Consider the following 9,071-nt stretch of genomic DNA (forward strand, 5'->3'; position numbering starts at 1 on the left):
GAGCTATGGTATTCTTCAGATGCCATGCAGGAGGTAAGACTACCTACTACATCTACTACATAAAGCTAAAGGAGGAATCATCAAAGCCACACACAGGTTCAGTATCATAGACTCAATATTGCAGAGTAACTCTTTCCATGAGAATATGAAGATGTAATCATGAATATTGCTCTTCTACTGCTTATGACACTATATAGGACTATCTTCTCTCTTAAGACCTCAGGTTTCCTAAAGTGGAAACATATTTCCTTCAACCAGCTGGCAATTTAAAAAATAGGTAAATTTTATTAGAAGGTAATTGGGATTAGCTGAACTGATTAAGCAAGGGTTTCTTGTGTTTTTGTTTTTTTAACTGGGAAGAGGGCACTAGAACAGAGCTCTTGAAAAACAGTTCCCATGGTAGACATGTGCACGGTAAGGAATCAAAGCCCAGGAGAGCTTGAAATTCAAACTGGTGGGAAAGACATGGACAATGGCCCTCAACATCCCCTCTTCAAGGCAAGACTTTCTGCTCAGCTTCAGGCAGTGCAGTTAGCAGATAGCCTCTGGCTGCCAGCTACTTCAAGGTCTACCTCAGCTGCAGAGAGCCTCCCTACCACGATTGCCCCTTCTGGGTGATTTAGTGAATCTAGTGAGTAAACGACAAGGGAGTACAAAGGCAGGGTCATTTCAGCCTAATGTGGGACACTCTGACAGGCACTCCTCACTCCAGAGTCCCCTGTTGGGTTGACTGGAGCTTTATGGAACCTACATTGCAGTTCACCTTTCCCTCTGCCCAATCCTGGTTTCTCCCCATTCCTTTCATAAGGGTCCCTTGAACCTTAAACTCTGTCTCAGCATCTACTTCTAGAGGACCCAACCTCAGAAGCTAGTGATCCACCAGTGCAAAAAGAGAACAGGACAAAATGCGCACGTGTGGCCCATCTTTTGTGCTAGTCACGGCATGGCTCTTCTTTCCTGTTGCTTTTGTGTTGCTAAAGGCCATGCTTTAATTCTGCCCACTTCTTCTTATTCTGTCGATATCAGTCAGAGGTGTACCAGGAAACAGTTGGGTATTCCATTTTGAAGGATGGTATTCCTCAATGACTGAGATTTTAATGAGGGACTATTTACAAAGGTGTGGGCAGGATTAAGGGAAACCAAGAGGAGATGTAAGATCCCTAGGCATGAAGAAACGGTGACTACTACCTGCAAAGAACTACAGGAAAGGACTGTCTAACAGGAACATAAAGGCTTCTGTACAGGAACTCAGTCAAGAGAACCTTTTACTTGCCCATCTCCTGATGGTACCCCTGATCAAGCCCAGCCAGATGCCAGAGAATAAGGGAACACTTTGAAGTCCTAAAGACCTGTGTTCTGGGGACATACCAGCACGGCAAAGAGTGGAGAGTGGATTGGGAGGAGCGAAGAGAATACCCCACACACTGTCATTACTCCTTTACTATATGGGATTTAAAAAATATATTTTTATTGATTTCAGAGAGAAAGGGAAAGGGTAAGATAAAAACATCAATGATGAGAGAGAATCATGAATTGGCCGCCTCCTGAATGCCCCCTACTGGGGATCTAGCCTGAAACCTGGGTATGTGCCCTAACCCAGAATCGAACCGTGACTTCCTGGTTCATGGGTCGATGCTCAACTACTGACCCACACCAGCTGGGCGTTTACTACTAGTATATGTTTTTGAATAATAGTAGGTAACATCCCCTACATACAAGATGATATGTATGTAATATTTGCTGATCAGGGGACTGAATTTATTAATTTAATCAATGAGAAAGAAAGGAATTTAATATTTTCTGAGCACCAGCTTTGAACCAGTGAGTTTAATATTTCAAATGCAAATGTCATCTTTCAAGATAGGTATCATTTACTGACTGCCCATGCATGATGTGTCAGACACTATTCTAGGGACTGGAGCTATAGGAGTGAACAGGACAAAGTCCTTGCTCTCATGGACCTTGCATGCTACTGAAGGGAGACAGATAAGAACAAGCAGACAAATAAATGAACAAGGTAACTGCAGGTGGTGATAAGTTATTATGGTGATGTGTCTATTCAGATAAACTTGTTGGTGAAGGCATCTCTGGAAAGGGACATCAGACTTAATATCAGGGAGTAGGAAGGCAGAACATTCTGTACAAAAGGAAGAATTAATGAGGTCATACTTCATTGCCTGAAGTTTGATTTTCAAAGATTTAAAGAAAAAACAAAGTAGGCATATTGGATGTATTCCAAGATGTCAGAAACAAGGCTTTAAGGTGGAAACTAACTTAACAGATATAATCAAGAAACCTAAAGGCAGATGGAGAATGGCAGGACATAAAGTAGATGAAAACAGAGGTCCAATTATGCAGGGACTTTTGGCTGTGGAAATAAAATGTAAGTTCTATTCTAAGTGCAATGGGAAACCATAGAAAGTTTTAAGGAAGAGAATGACATTATTTGTGTTTTTATCATATAATTTCACTTTTTTTTTGCTTTGCTAAATCCTTATTCTCCAATTCTTTTAGGTTAAACACTTAATAAGTGCATCACTCAATAGCTTTTTATTGAATGAAAAAGAATGCATGCATGGTTGAATACATGAATTGATTTCAAGAGCAACAGTCTTCATGCCTCATAACTAAATGAAAGTCTATCTTCAGCTGTGTTAGCTCAACTGCTCTCTCATTTCAAAAAGAAAGTCAGTAGCTGGGTTTAATTAAATATTCTCTTCTGTAAAAAGAATTCCGACAAAAAGAATTGGATCCCATATAAATCTTTGTTATTGGGTTGATATTAGTAGCAGCAGTAAAACTCTAAATATCCAGCAAGAAAAGCTATAAAGCCTTTGAATTCCCAAATACCATAGAGAATGCTTGATAAATTTCCATATACGAGCAAATTAACGACCAACAGTGTAGAATACTAACGATCATCAATAGCCTGAATGTCTTTTAAGAGCCCATATTACAGCGGGAAGGCCAGGGAGGGCTGGGGGGCGGGAGGTAGGGGGGTAAGAGATCAACCAACGGACTAGTATGCATGCATATAAGCATAACCAATGGACATAAGACACTGGGGGATAGTGGAGGCTAGGGGACTGTCTAGGGCGGGGGGAAAAAATGGACACGTATGTAATACCCTTTGTAATAAAAAAATTAAAAAAAAGAGCCCATATTAGTCAATTTTATATACTCTTACATAATTCCACCCAAAATCCTCTTCCTTCACTTCCCCTGCTGTCCTCTCCCCATTTCTGTATCTTTTCCTCCTTGCTTCTTTCGGTGTCCGTGACCCTTGGTGTACGACATGCCCCCAAGCTTCTTTAAGAAAAAAAATTGCCCTAGCCAGGTTGGCTCCATGGACAGAGCATTGAACAGCCTGTGGACCAAAGAGTCCCCGGATCGATTCCAGACACATGACTTGGTTGCAGGCTCCTCCCCAGCCCAGGCCCTGGTCAGGGCCTGTGGAGGAGGCAACCAATCGATGTATTTCGCTCACATCGATATTTCCCTAGTTTTCCAACTAATGTCCTTTTTCTGATACATTGTCACATCTCAATCTTCTATGACAACCTTCTGGGACAGTCTCTTATCTCTTCCTTGACTTTCATGATCTTGATGCTTCTGAATGTCCCTCAGTTTGGGTTTGTCTGATGCTTTCTCATGATTAGACCAAGGTTATAGATTTGGGGGAAAGAATATTGTCGGTGTGGTGTGCCCTGCTCATTAGAGCTTGTCAATGGATACATATGATATCAATATGTCTAATAACTGGTATTGTTAATATTGATTACTTGGTTAAGTTGATGTCTTCCAAGTGTCTCTAATGTAAAGTACCTATTTGCTATTCATTTAAAGAAAGATACCAAGTTCCACCCACTTTCAAAAGAGGGGAATTTAGTTCCATGTCCTGGAGGGAGGAATATCAAAAAACTCAACAGTAAGTTATCCAATAGTAAGAAACCTAGATTTAAAAAAAAAACGTATTTATTGATTTCAGAGAGGAAGGAAGGGAGAGATAGAAACATCCATGATGAGAGAGAATCATTGATTGGCTGCCTCCTGCACACCCCCGACCAGGGACCAAGTCCACAACCTGAACATATGCCCTAACCAGGGATTTAACTGTGACCTCATGGTTCACGAGTCAACACTCAACACTGAACTACACCGGTCAGGCAAAACCTGGCTTTTTATCTACAGTACATTTACTTGTTTGTTCAACCCCAAGATACATGTAATGTAGTTTCAAAATTGATAACACAGCCCTGGCCAATGTGGCTTAGTTGGTTGAGTGTTTTCCCATTCACCAAAAGGTTGCCGGTTTGATTCCCAGTCAGGGCACATGCCAGAGTTGTGGGCTTGATCCCCAATAGGGTGCATGCAGGAGGCAGTCGATCAATGTTTCTTTTTCTCCATCTCCCTTCCTCTCTCTAAAATCAATAAAAACATATTTTTTAAAAAACAAGATTGATAACACATACTGTGATAAACCAATTGACCAATTGGAGTTAAATGTTTGTTTACAGCTCTTTTTGTCTACTGCCTTATATCTCATCAAAACACTTGTTTACAAAGTTATTTAGGTCAGCTCCTTTCTTCCCCATCCCCTTCAGTGTCCTATGTCATATGTTTGTAATACAGTTAGATTTGCCATAGTGTACTTCCAACTTGGGCTCCCCTGCCATCCAAGTTGATATTTAAAATTTTGCAGTCAGGGCCTGGCAAGTGTTGCTCAACTGGTTAGAGCGTTGGCCCAAGAATTGAAGGGCCATAGGTTCAGTTCCTGGTCAAGGGCATGTACTTGGGTTTTGGTTCACTCCCTGCCCACAGTCAGTGTATGTGGGGGAGGCAACCAGTGGATGTGTCTTTCTCACATGGATGTTTCTTGCCCCCTTTCTCCCCTCCTTCCACTCTCTCTGGAAAGCAATGGAAAAAATATCATGTGAGGATTAACAACAACAAAAAATTGCAGTCAGTCCTAACTGCTTTGGCTCAGTGGATAGAGCGTCGGCCTGCGGACTGAAGGGTCCCAGGTTCGATTCCAGTCAAGGACATGTACCTTGGTTGCGGGCACATCCCCAGTAGGGGGTGTGCAGAAGGCAGCTGATCAATGGTTCTCTCTCATCGATGTTTCTAACTCTCTATCCCTCTCCCCTCCTCTCTGTAAAAAAATCAATTGAAAAAAATTGCAGTCAGTAAAATTAACCCTTTGAGGCATACTGTTCTATGGGTTCTGATACATAGTCATGTATCCATTACCACTGTACCCAAAAGGATAGTTCAAAATCATTTTAAAGTTAACATTTAAGCCAAAAAATTATTTTAGCTGAATTATGTGGAGAATTCTTAACTTTACCAGTTCTGTTCATGAGGTGCATTTATCCTTTAGCAAGATAGAAATATATTACGTCACTGAAAGCAAAAATATATCTTTTCATCTTTACAAGAAAACTCCAATAATGATTACCTTTGAGCCTTCTACCAGTTCAAAGCTAAGAATGCTTAAACAAGCAGATGTCTCTTGTGACAATTTTTTTAGCATTATTCAAGGATTAGATCAAACACACAAATTTGACACTGAGTATATAAAAATAAATGCAAAAAAATCAATTAAAAGACTCATCAAGCCCTAGCCGGTTTGGCTCAGTGGATAGAGCGTTGGCCTGCGGATTGAAGGGTCCCAGGTTTGATTCCGGTCAAGGGCACATGCCAGGGTTGGGGGCTCAATCCCCAGTATGGGGCGTGCAGGAGGCAGCCAATCAATGATTCATTCTCATCTTTGATGTATCTATCTATCACGCCCCCTCCCTTCCTCTCTGAAATCAATAAAAATATATTTAAAAATATATATATTAACAATATACTTACTGCTACTGGTGAAAACAAGAAATCATTTGAGGAGGTGCTTTCCAAGGCTTTGCTGAGAATTAATCCACTATATTCACTAAAATCATATTACTAAATACATCCATAATTTCACCTTCAGGTGTAACCATGACCTGGGCTCACCATAGCTTCATAGAAGGCAATCAACAACAAATGCCCTAAGCATTTTGTATTTCTATTTCTTCAGGAGTTTATTTTACATTTTCTCAAGAAAGTATCTTCAGCCCTAGCCGGTTTGGCTCAGTGGATAGAGGGTCGGCCTGCGGACTGAAAGGTCCCAGGTTCGATTCCGGTCAAGGGCATGTACCTTGGTTGCAGCCACATCCCCAGTGGGGAGTGTGCAGGAGGCAGCTGATCAATGTTTCTAACTCTCTATCCTTTTCCCTTCCTCTCTGTAAAATAAATCAATAAAATATATTTTTTTAAAAAGAAAGTATCTTCAACACTATTTACCATTTATGACCTAAAAGAGCCTACATTTTTCATTTTAACAAGACTTCAAAGAACCATCTTCTTAAATATGTATTTCCTACACTAGGTAATGTTTTACTTTTCAAATCATTGTATCCAGGGCAATTTTTACTGATATAAGCTTTTGTAGGTCAAAGTTGCTAGTTGAGATCCCAGAAGAATGTGGCAGGATGTCATCCTGGCTAGTCTGAGAAGTTGACAGGTTATGATTTTTTTCCTGAGTCATGTAGGATTATGTTTTGTTTATTAATCTCCTACAATGTGATGAAGGCGATACTTCACAGCCATACTATTTTGGAAGTTTCTGTATTTATCTGAATGTTGTGATTATTTTGGTTGACTTAGGGATAACAAATTCCCTTTCTAGTTATACACTTAAGAAGCATGTTAATGATGTCCCTATTCACTTCAACATTGAAGATCGTGATACTTCTGATGAAGACACCAAAGGGTATCCACTATTATATCAACTAATATTACCTATTCCACATTATCTCTGGATTAAGCAGTCTTTTCTAAATGGAGAAACATAACTCTCAGTTAACCTCATTAACAATAATTAATTAATATTTCTATTTGGAACATATTGAGACCCTGGGATATAATTGTCATTACTTTTCCTTCTCTCTTTTTTTATGCCCCAGGCATGAAACAGCTCTGACCAGCAATACAGGCATCAAGCTAGGATGAATTAAGTAGGGACGGTCTTGTCTGTTCACTCCTGACTGCTGTAAGAGCAACCACTAATCACGTGTCTCCTTGCCCATTGCCAGGGGGTGGGCCACAGCTTTTTATGGCCTGACACTTTGACACAAAGCTGAGTGGTAAGCAGCCGCTGACCCACTCTAGTTCCAAAGCACAATCTGTTACTGCATTTGCTCAAAGCGGACAAATGACACCAGGTGTTAAACTGGGTTCAGCAACCTCAGTTCACTTCTCTTTTACTGGTTCCTCTTTAGCTCCCCGTCCTCTTAAAAGCTGAGGTGCCCAGGGCTGTCATTTGATCCCTTCCCTATCTACACTCACTCCTCAGTGATCTTACCATTGACATGCTCAGAACTCTCAAATTCATTATTTCCAGGACAAAACTATCTCCTGAACCTAAAATGTTATGTCTAACTTCTTTGACTTCACATCTTCACTTGGGTGTCTAATAGGAAATCTCAAACTAAGCTCCTGAGCCACTGACCTCCACTATCCCCAAATCTGTTAATTCTAGTTTTTTCCCCATCTCAGGTAATGGCAAGTCATTTCTAGTTGCTCAGGTAAAATCTTTCATCCTTGACTTCTCATTCCATGTACATTCCACCAGCAAATCACATGGTGACCAACTTCAAAGTATATCCAAAATCCGATCACCACTTTCACTGCTACCACCCTGGCCTAAGTTACTATATTTTGCCTAATTATAGCACTACCCTATTTCTGTTCCTGCCCTTGGTCCCATTTAGTCTTTCTCAGCACAGCAGCCAGACTGATTGAATACATAAATCCCATTACTTTACCCCTCTGTTCAAACCCTCTAATAATTTCCCATAGATAAAAGATAAAGGACTTAAATGGCCTGGAAGGGCCTATACAAGCTGGGCTTTTTTTTTTTTAACTTTTCTCCCTTGTTTACTCTGCTTCAGCCATTCCTTGATGTATCTCGAGTCATTGTTTAAAACAATGGAAGAGAGGCAACTGTAGTTGTAAAGACAAACACATAAACCACACTGACCTGTCATAATTCATTTGTGATAGTATTGCCTTTGGCGCTTGCATTCTAATAGGAAGCAGATAATAAACCAAAGCATGATATAACTACAACATAATGCTAAATGTTATGGAAGGAAATAAAGCAAGAAAAGGGCAGTGAAGGCAAGTAGTGATTTTTTTAAAAAAAAAAAATTTCTTCATTGATTTCAGAGAGGAAGGGAGAGGGAAACAGTGATGAGATTTGATCAGCTACATTCTGCATGCCTCCTACTGGGGATCGAGCCCACAACTCGGGCATGTGCCCTTGGCTGAAATCAAACTCAGGACCCTTCAGTCTGCAACCGACACTCTATCTACTGAGCAAACCGGCTAGGGCCAAGTAGTGATTATTACAAATTTAAACAGGGTACTCAAATGGCCATGGCAAGCAGAGTTATAATTATTTCAATAATTATATTTTTTTAGAAAAGATCATGCTAGGTGAGAAAAAGTGTAAAAAATTTTCTGACTTTTGTTGTTAATCCTCACCAGAAAATATTTTTCCATTGATTTTGAGAGTGAAAGAGAAGGGGAGACAGAAACATCGATGTGTCTCAACTGGTCGCCCCCAACTGGGACCGGGGAATGAGCCTCCAGGTGAGGTACATGCCTTTGACCAGAATCAAACCCGCGGACACTATCCACGAAACCAAACTGGCTAGGGCAAAATTCTCACTTTTACTAACCGTCCCCATTGGTTTATTGGAGTAGGAAGGTCCAACCATGTAAATAGCTGACTTTTTTCCTGGACTACACACTTTAATGGCATTATCTCAAGGGAAACTGAGTAGGGCTTTTTTCAATTTCAGTAATGATTTTTTAAAAACTCATTTTAAGTGATTGAACCCCCAACCTTTTCTTAATCCTCACCCGAGGATATTTTTCCCATTGATTACTCGGGAGTGGGAGATGGGAGGCAGGGGGTGAAACATCGACATGAGAGACACGTCGATTGGTTGCCTCCCTAACCAAATGCTCTGACTGCT

Source organism: Myotis davidii, unplaced genomic scaffold, assembly GCF_000327345.1.
Source record: "Myotis davidii unplaced genomic scaffold, ASM32734v1 scaffold273, whole genome shotgun sequence".
Lineage (NCBI taxonomy): Eukaryota > Metazoa > Chordata > Mammalia > Chiroptera > Vespertilionidae > Myotis > Myotis davidii.